The sequence below is a fragment of the Sinocyclocheilus rhinocerous genome, unplaced genomic scaffold, assembly GCF_001515625.1.
Source record: "Sinocyclocheilus rhinocerous isolate Xijiao unplaced genomic scaffold, SAMN03320098_v1.1 scaffold262, whole genome shotgun sequence".
Classification (NCBI taxonomy): domain Eukaryota; kingdom Metazoa; phylum Chordata; class Actinopteri; order Cypriniformes; family Cyprinidae; genus Sinocyclocheilus; species Sinocyclocheilus rhinocerous.
In genome coordinates, this window is record NW_015641038.1 from 217870 (window position 1) to 228317 (window position 10448).

At 35.5% G+C, this 10448-nt stretch overlaps 1 protein-coding gene and 1 long non-coding RNA gene across 2 annotated transcripts in view; one reads left to right on the forward strand and one right to left on the reverse strand.

Annotated features, from left to right (window-relative positions):
- The window catches only part of LOC107754265 (uncharacterized), a 9888-nt gene extending 7990 nt beyond the window's left edge, over positions 1-1898 (forward strand). Inside the window, exon 3 of the long non-coding RNA XR_001641564.1 lies at positions 1508-1898. This is a non-coding gene — a long non-coding RNA (uncharacterized LOC107754265). The remainder of the gene's footprint in view (positions 1-1507) is intronic.
- The window catches only part of LOC107754264 (exostosin-1c-like), a 57168-nt gene that overhangs the window by 13997 nt on the left and 32723 nt on the right, over positions 1-10448 (reverse strand). The gene's annotated exons all lie outside the window — the stretch shown is intronic.

Here is a 10448-nt window from a genome sequence, read left to right on the forward strand (position 1 = left end):
TGTTTTAGAAATCTTTTATGCTCACCAAGGCTGCATTTATTTGATCAAAAATACAGTAAAAACAGTAATGGAATATTGAAATATTATTCAAATTTAAAACATTAAAAAAAAACATTTTGAAGAAACATTTTGCTTATATTTGTGTAAACCAAGGTAAAAAAAAAATCAGGATTCTTTGATGAATATAAAGTTTCAAAGAACAGCATTTATTTGAAATAGAAATCTTTTGTAACGAACCTAATCTTTACTGTCACTTTTGATCAATTTAATGCATCCCTGATTATTAAAAATTATTACAGACCCCAAACCTTTTAATGATACTTAAAGGCGGTTAGTAAATATGCTCTATTGATCTGTGGTGGTCATATAAGCAATAAGAGTTTGAACCTGACTTTTTTTTTCTAATTTAGTTCCTACATCATTTCCTGTTTCTTTTCTCTCTGTGCTATCAATAAAGTGTCAAAGAAGCCGAAAGTAAAATGAAAAAAACACCAACATTAAGAAAACCCATTACCCAGTACAAAGAACAACCGTTCAAATGCTGTTTAAAGAGAGGCTTTTTGAGAGCCACACTGGCACTACTCAAAATGCAGCCATGATAGAAGGGTGTTTTGATCCAAGCAAGCCCATCATCTTTGCCTCAAGCTGTGCTGGCAACCATTTATGGTTTCTTAGAATACGTTGAATCCAGAAGCTTTGTGTGATTGCCAACGCTGGATGATAAGTGAGGGTGAAGGTGGGAAAAAACTGCAGTTGAGCCAGAGTGTGAGATGAGAATGGAAACTGGATATTGTACTACAGATCTGATCCCAGATAGATGTTCTGTCAGCACAGCAAGTGCTGAGCTGCCATCTGCCCTGAACAAAAAACATTTTATTGATGCGGCCTGGCATATTCAATATTCATTTTCTGCTGAAAGTCACAGTGAAGGTGAAAATAAATAAATAAATAAAAATAAAATAAACATTATAATGTAAACTATCCCTCAATGGCTATGAAAGTAACTTTAGACATCATTGTCAGTAGTGTTACTGTTAAATCTAAAACTACAAAAAAATTTTTTTGGTAATTGAAATAAAGCTGAGATAAAATATCATTATTAGATGAAAAATTTAGTAGAAATTTAAAAAATAGTTATAAAAATGACAAAAGCACATCACAGAATTGCTTAAACTAAAATTAAACTGAAAATATAAAAATAAAAACTAATTCGAAATAATAATAAATACTATAGCAGTATATAAATAATACTAAAATAACAATAATTGTGAGAGAAAATTCCATGCAGGTACAGCACTCCTAAAATTTGTGGTTAGTTCTTGAGAAGCTGTTTATATCAATCTCCAGCTTTGTATATTCTCCTTGTCAACATCTCTGCCATGTCAATGAACTTCTCATTGACACATAAAAATGTTTTGCTTCTGGTTAGAACTGTGTGTGTGCTTCTTACTGAATATCATTTGAGCTTCCATTTTACTGTAAGACCCCTCATTTTGCTTGGCTCCAGGTCATCCATGTGTGGGTAAAACCGTTACAACGCTGAAAGAACCCAATGTTCCCCATCAGCCCAGCAGAACAAGTCCACGCCGCCTGGCCCTGAGCGAAACCTCCAACGAGAGTGTAAACACGCTTGTATAAAAGCATCCATATTTCCATTTAGCAGGAAGTGTGTTTATTTACTGGAGAGCCAGTGAAATAAACACTGCTACCGTATATCTTTCTGTCTTGGCACCACTCTCAAAGCACTCTGAGAATTAAGAGCCAATCCACCATCTCTCTTTGCCTTGCCTTTCAATTTTAGATTTTTCAACATACATCATCTTTGAACATCCAAACAGAGTGCATGTTCACAAATAAATAAAAATGACAATGAGTGCTTGTATTAAATTCCTGCATAGAAACCCTTAAAAAATACAGTTGGACTTTTTTTCTGCAAGTTCTTCTGGAGTTTTTTTTGTAAAACTTGTGATAATGGCTGACTGATCGTACATCCTGCTTAATGCATTGCACCAAAAAAATACATAAATGGACATTAAATATTAATTTGAGTTTAAATTGTTATTATGTATGAAGAAAAAGAGCACAGAGTGATATGAGAGACATGAAACATCTGCATGGCAACAGTGAATTATACATTTCATCTGTGATTATACAAAATATATGTGTAGTATATATATATATATATATATATATATATTTGCCAGACTTAAATATATAAAAACATACACACACAAATGCATACATACATATAAGCCTGGCTTAACCAATTAGATATCAGAGATAAAATAATCCATTTTACAATAGTTTTTTTTTTTTTATTACAAAAATACAAAATTCAGATTGATCTACAATGTAACCATAATGCATAAATAAAATCATTATTATTTTTTTTAGGGTTACATTTGAGGTCAATCTGAATTGAGCACTAACCAGCATAAACTAGCCTGAAAATGTGCACTAATGTAAGCAGATCTGTTCAGCAGAGAATATTCTGATACAGTCAGGGAGTGTAATGGCTGGTTGTATACCCTGCAATCATCAGAGCTCTTTACGCACTCGGCCGCTGTAAGAGGCTGGATTGTTAGGAGATGCTCTAATCTGCTCTTCTGTTTACTACCTGTTAAGAGAACCGCTGTTTATTAGCTAATACATCAGTCATCTCTGAGTGTCTGTGATGAAGAAAAACGAGGCAGGCTGGTTTATATGCACAGTGTGTTTTATAATGACGCATGTGGTTGTGAGCAGTAGCTTTGGCCCACTGCCATCCCCCAGTGTGTTATTCCTCTGTCTGCTCTAGTGTATTTTAATGAAGCCATTTACTCGCAGATAGTGGAACAAATAAATCATTTAACAGTGTTTTGTCTCCAAGAGCTAATAAACGGCATTATCGTGCATTTACCGGCACATGCATGGAACACGGCCAGTTCTGCTGGGATATCTGTGTGTATGACCAGTGTTGGGAAGGTTACTTTGGAAATGTAATAGGTTACAGATTAGCATCTAACAATGGTTTGGAGAAAATTGTTAATTAAACAATTTAATTAATAATTATTAACAATTATTTGCGGCTTAATATTCACAGACACTAGTCCATATCGCGTTTTGATTCAAGTATACTGACCTACTTTTGATTCTCACTAAAGTAGTCATGAGACAACAAAAATGACATCAAATATATCTCAAATCTGTACCGTTGTCATGTAGGAATGTGTGTGTATGCTCAGGGTTTTAATGCACCGTCTAGTCACAGTCATAGACTAAATTTCAGTCTGCTCCTCACACAAAGCTGTCCCGTGACTTTAGAAGCTTTGAATATAGTACATGAGTCATACAGACTAATTTTAATACATTTTTTTGGTTCTTTTTAGAGCTCAAAAGCAACTCTCCCCATTCATTATATGGAAAAGAGCAGTCAGGACAGGAAGAAAGAAGAAAAAAAGTCTCACGGGTTTAGAACGTTATGAAGGTGAGTACATGATGAAAAAAGAAACAACAAAAAAAAGCATTAAGAAAAATGTAAGTAAATGATCAATCAAAACATATTTGAACAAAATAGAAAAAAATTACAAATATTTCACTCATAAAGACAGTCATTTGTTTAATTCCTAAAGAAATCAGTGTTTATGAACAAATCAGTTGAGTGAATGATTCATTGCTTCACTCATAAGCTGCATCCAAATATGCATACGTCCCTACTATAGTAGGCAAAAAACAATATGTGAAAAAGTATTTCTGAATTCTCAGTATTCATAAAACAGTTGGTACATACACGCATTTATACAATATAGAACATACTTTATTAATGGTTATGAAAGTGTTCTTATTCAAATATAGTACCTCAGTATGTGACGCAGCTATAAAAATGGTCAAATTTTTTTCGTTAATGAACCTTTCTTTTGAACAAATCGACAAAGTGAATGATTCAATGACTTGCTATTAAGGACAGTCAACTTTTTCGTTCCTCAATATATCAGCACTTTTGTTTGAATCTCTTCATTGAACAATTCAAATGGCTTACTCATAAAGCTGGTCAGTTGTCGCCACCTACTGGCGTAACAGTGTAACTTGCAGAAAGATTCACTAAAAAACTAAACTAACCCCTGCCACTGTCTTATCATTAACAGAAAAACAACAACAAAAACAAAAAAAGAAATTTCCAGCGGGGTGTTTGAGTCTGGTGTGTGTGTGTTTGGGTTCCCCTGCTAAGTAAACTCAGGGCCATGCTACACTTAGTTAAGAATAGATAGCTGCAGGTGTGTGTTTGCTGTTATCTCTGTACATATATGGCAGACACTGGAAAAGTGTGTGAAATATTTAAGATGGAATATGGAGGAAATCCCTCTCTCTCTCTCTCTCTCTTTCTCCTTTGGCTTCACACCTCTATTTCGCTCTTTACTTATTTCCCGTTTCAGGTTGCTACTTCCTGTCAGGTTAGCTAGTGCCAGTAGCTGGTCTCTCTCTCTTTCTGCTATTGAGAGGAGCACTGAGGGGGCAGCTGTTGTGCTGTCTGTGTATCAGAGCTGCTAAACATTCCCCGGCTGCTCAGCTGTCATCAACGGCTGTGGACCGGAGGCCTCTGTGTGTGTGTGTGTGTGTGTGTGTGTGTGTAAGAACCAGTGTGTAAATGAGTGTGGGTGAAAGAGAGGCTGTTTGTGCTGAAAGTGGTGAGTGTGAAAGATAGTATTCATATTGGTTAATGCTGATGATTTGAACTTGTATCTATGCACTGTATACCCAGTATGTATTTATTACGACTGGCAAAGTTCATTTATGAGGTTCATGAAATTTAATGCAATATTTCAATGTTAAAAGAACTTGTATTCCAGTGCAATATGCAGAAGCAAATATACAGTAAGTCATTTGTTGAGGTCTGTAAGATTTCTTTTGAGAGAAATTAATACTTTTATTCAGCAAGGATGCATTAAATTGATCCAAAGTGACAGAAGAGCGATGTATAATGTTAGAAAACATTTATGTTTCACATAACTGCTGTTGTTTTGAACTTTGTTACATTAAAGAATCCTAAAAAAATATATACCATGATTTCCACAAAAATATAAGCACTTGAGCACCAAATAAATTACATTTAAAAATAGAAAATAGAAAACAATTAAATTATAATACTATTACTGTATTATTGTATGTTTGATCAAATAAATGCAGCCTTGGTGAGCATAAGAGACTTCTTAAAACACATACATTTTGGTGATGCCAACCTTTTGAATGGTAGTTTATATATATATATGATCACCAGGATTTATGTGTTTTAAGACGTCTCTAATTTCTAATTTTTTCTTGCTTTTATAATATATTTAAAAGCAAGAAAAAAAATATAAAAGTGAATAGCGAAAAGAAAAAGCTTCCCATATCTATCCAAGTCTTTCACCGCAAATTCATCTGTCACTTGGTAGAAGTGAATCAAATCAGACAGACGGTAACCTAGACAGGTTGTGTAACATCCCTCTTATTCTCAAAAAGCAATTGTATTTTACTAGGTAAAAGACAATATGACTGTGACTGCATGAAAAATGGTGGTTAAGGACTGTATTGGGTCGCCACTTGATGTCCAATATAAAATATGGGTCCTGAAGCAAACCCAGTTGATGTAAAGGACGGACTCATACACCTTGCCTTAGGCTCTGTTTCTGTGCTGCAGTTATTGAGGCTTATAAAGGCAAGGCAAGGCAAGGCAAGTTTATTTGTATAGCACATTTCATACACAATGGTAATTCAAAGTGCTTTACATAAAAGAAAAGAAAAAAAATAATCACAACAATAAAACAAGGAATTTAAAAACTTTGAAAAAACATAAAGCACTGATGCAGAGACTAGACAGATTGAAGCTGCTTCACTCACACACACTCGCGCACAGATGGGGTGTGTCCTGTCGTCTTTGACAGACAGCCACCAGTGGACCGCTGATCTTCATCTCTCATCCGTTGCAGAGGGACAAAGGTCATGTGTAAATCACTCTCTCACTTCCTCTCTATCTCCCTCTGTCTCTCACTATCACACAAACCCTCTGTCCTTCTCTTGCTGTCTGCAGGATTAGATATTTAATCTGGTTTGTACTGGCCGTGTGTATGTATCGGCATACAATGCAGCTCAGGGCAAAACCATTCAATTAAAATGTTCTGTTGGACAGAGAGAGACAGAGAGAGAGAGAGAGAGAGAGAGAGAGAGAGAGAGAGATGGTTAAGGGACATTTTAGATCTCTATTCAAATTTACACTAATCACATGTAATAAGTCCAAGAACATATGTAGGACATTTAAATATCAACAAGCTATTATTCTGACAAGAGCTGTTATTTTCACATCAGGTAACATGAAATTAAGTTCAGTAAAATTAAACAGCAGACCATTTCACTGTGATATTCTTTTCAGGCTCTATATGCATTATAACTATAGGCTAAAGCATGATTACACAGCAGACTGAAATAACGTCACATACCCACAACAGAAATGTATAGGGAACAAGGGAGTGTCTCTAAAGGTTATTTCTAGCCCTGGAGTCAGACAATCTGTTATTATCAGCTTTTAATGTATTGTGAACCATTGTGAGCCAAATCTTACTCATTTTACGTCAGCTTACTGAGAGAGAGAGAGTTAGCAGCACAGTGATTGCCACAGTATGAGGGACAGCGAGTGGTCTGACTTCTGTCTCTTTCTCTCACCAAGCTCTTTTGCTATTGCTTGTTTTTATTCAGTTGTTAATATAATTTTAATATAATAAACAACATAAAAAGGGGTTTTCTGATCTCAGCTTGTTTAAGTGTTGGTCAAGATGGTGTTCAGCTGAACTCTGCAACAAAAATGTCTTTATTAGCATAACAGTCTAGCCAAACCAATTTGGCCTGGATGGGAGACCAGACCATATATATTTAATTTGTCTTCCATTATTTTCCCTAATTTAAGTACATTGTTTTGCACCATTTTCTTGGTACACGACTAAGCTGGAAATGCTTTGGCAATACAAATGTACAATAATTTGGCATGTCAATAAAGCACATTAAACATAGAGAACAAGAGAGGGACAGAGCAGAGAGTGAGAATGAGAGAGAAAATTTGCATATTGCACACTGAATCTTCCCTTCCTAATTGTTATAAAATTTAATTTATTTAAATGAATTATATATTCTAGCTTTTACAAAGCGCCATGTAATACTTGATTCTGATTGGTCAGCTGCATCATTCAGTGGTTAAATATTTCTAAATATTAACTGTATGAACATATACAGTTATACATATACCCATATCAACACTGTATAACTGTATGAACATATACAGTTATACAGTGTTGATATGGGTATATGTATAACTGTATATGTTCATACAGTTATACATATACCCATATCAACACTGTATAACTGTATATGTTCATACAGTTATACAGTGTTGATATGGGTATATGTATAACTGTATGAACATATACAGTTATACATATACCCATATCAACACTGTATAAACCTACATAGCTGGGCTTGTGTTCTGATTTCTATGTGGTATGTATATACAGTAATAAAATAATTTCATCACAAAACCATTATCACAAAATAAATCCCTTCATGGTGATACAAAAAATTTGCCATGTCAATCGGAACACATGCACGGAGCTCTCTTGTAACAAGCTGGTGATTTGAATCAGGTGTGTTAAATAAGAGAAACATGCAAAATATGCAGAGCGGTGGTACACGAGGACTGGAATTGAGAACCACTGCTCTAGGAGATCATGGGATGCTGTGTGACCCACACATCAAATTACAGATTAAAATGCAAGAAGATGATGCACATTTACTAAGAAACATTTGCGGTTTGTATTGCTATAGTACAACATAGCATGTCAAGCGATTTTGATTTCTTTAGGCTCAGCCCCATATGGCTACAATCTTAGAATCACCCGAGTGAAATAAAAGCTTAAATGATCCTCTTGCAGAAAAAGAGACGGGTAAATGGATGAAAGCAAGAAGGAGGAGAGAGTGTGGGAGAGAAAAACAGAGGACCAGTCCAAACCTCATCTTATTATATCTTATTATAACAGAAACTGGATGCCATCTGTGACATACACAAACATACACACATTCATTCTCTCTCTTTGTTGTGGTTCTTCATTTCTTACTCCTTCCAGATTCTGTTTTTCTCTCAGTTTCTGCTGCGGTAAACCCTGGATGTTGCGGTTTGCGTGTGGTTACATGTCCACGCTGATGTTTTAATCTGATCCCGAGGTTCTTTTTTACTGCACAACAGTATGATAAGCCTCTCTCTTTTTCGTTGTGTCACTTTCTGTCACACACTCCAGACAACTTTGGCTGGCATCCCAGAGCCCTCTGTGAACACACACCTTTCACCCCGCCTGCTTTATGAGTCATGTAGCAATGCGGTTTCACTGAGAGCAGTCACATTAGCTCTCGCCGCTAACACCTTCATCTGTTATCAGCCTTCACACATTTACACCAACACTATTTACTCCTGTTCACTGTGTATGTGTGCTTTAATGGGATCATATAATGGAAAACTGGATTATTGTGCTATTCTGAAACAAAAGAGTGGAATAATATTATACGGACACAGGCTAATGTTCACAACGCAAAGCCCCCTCTGTTTGGTGTTGAAACTGGGAAACAGTTCTTAAGAAATAGTCACAATTGGGGCATGTCATAACAAAGAGGTTATGGTTTGTTTTGGGAAATGCTGTAACTACATTATCTGCACCTTTTTTTCAATGTAGGGTGACCATATGTCCTCTTTTTCCTGGACATGTCCTGGCTGGGATTTCTCAATTGCCTAAAATGTTCGGGGTTTGGCTTTATTTTCCTATTGACATGCTCTCATTGTGCAGGCATTGTACGTAATTGACTAATCGTGGTGTGCGAGAAGTTGGGATCGACAGAGAACGGTTAAAGCGATGCAAATACACATATATATATAATGTACGAGGAGTGTAAAGAGCACGTCAATAGGAAAACAAAGCCAAAATCCGGACATTTTAGACAATTTAGCAATCCCTGTCAGGACATGTCTGGGAAAAAGAGGACGTATGGTTACCTTATTCAATGACAACTATTCAAAAGAAGCCGTGTATGTTGATAAATACATTGAGATAACTGGGAATGCTAACAGTTTTTGGTGCAAGTAACCATGATTGACATTATAATGACTTGAATGGCATTATAAATGATGTTTAGTGTTCTCCACAACCTCTGTAGTCCCACTTAACCACAGCATTTTCAAGATATGTAAAAGCTTAAAAATACACAAGTTGGGTATTTCTGATGTATTTTATGTTGTAGAATAAATAATGAAAATGCTTTGGGGGAAAAAAAATGTGAAAAGTTTTGTTTTAAACAACATATTTAAGGCATGTAACTAAAAACCCATTTAAATAAAACATTGACTTCAGGAGGATGGAACTGGAAGTGCAAATGCTAACTCGTTTCCGGTTTTAGGACTCATTCCTGCAGCACTCTATTGTTTCACCAATCACCAATCTTTTACCATTACCATTCTTCTCCAGGTTGCCAGGCCTGTGGTTTTATCCTGTGGTTTGAGGGTTTTACATCTCACACAGATTAAATAGAATAAGAAAACTTGACCAACAACAACCAGTCTGAAAGTCAAAACATTTACAATGGACTCTATTTTTGATAGAAACTGACAGACCAACTGTAGTTAATATTACAGTGAATTTCAGTCATTCTTGAGACGTGGGACAACACAGGTCCAGCAATGGTAACTGCTATTAGCTTTAAAAAATAAAAATATTTTCAATTTTAAATGTCATGAGGGATTAATAATAGAATGTATTTAATACAATTATCACCTTCAGTTTAATTTTCTCATTATTATACCAAATCTGTGTTTCTTAATGTCCTCTCACTACATCTAAAACAGTGTGTCCACAGAGAAGGGTTCAATCATTCATATGCAAAAAGAGAAAAGTTGGGAGGTTGTATCAAAGCATAGTTCAGTAGCTTAGTACATATAAGATACATAAATGTAGTTTCATTTGTCTGAGTACAAGGTTTTATTTTTTCAATTTTTCACCCTGTTTTGTTCCACTTCTCAAGAATGACTGATTTACAAGTGAAATAGGCCTAAATATGAATTAAAAGCTGTATATGAAGAGTTTGTTTCCAAAACGCGATAAACGCCATTTAAAAAAAAAAATTTGTTTTCGCCAAAATCAGTATTGTATCCGGTCGGTATTGAAAAGTAAATGTTTAATTTTACGCAAAATGCGATATCCGCTGAGTTATTCTGTCATGTTTTCTCCCTTTCTTTCCAAACCACGACAAACGCCAGTCTCCCTTCTCTGCAGAATGCGATATATCCACTCAACCAATCATAGTGCACCATTCCACGAACTCTAGACAGTAATGGCGGCGCTTTGAATACACCCGGCATCCTAGTTTTCCTCATCTACTTTGTACTTTGTGATCAACAAACAAAC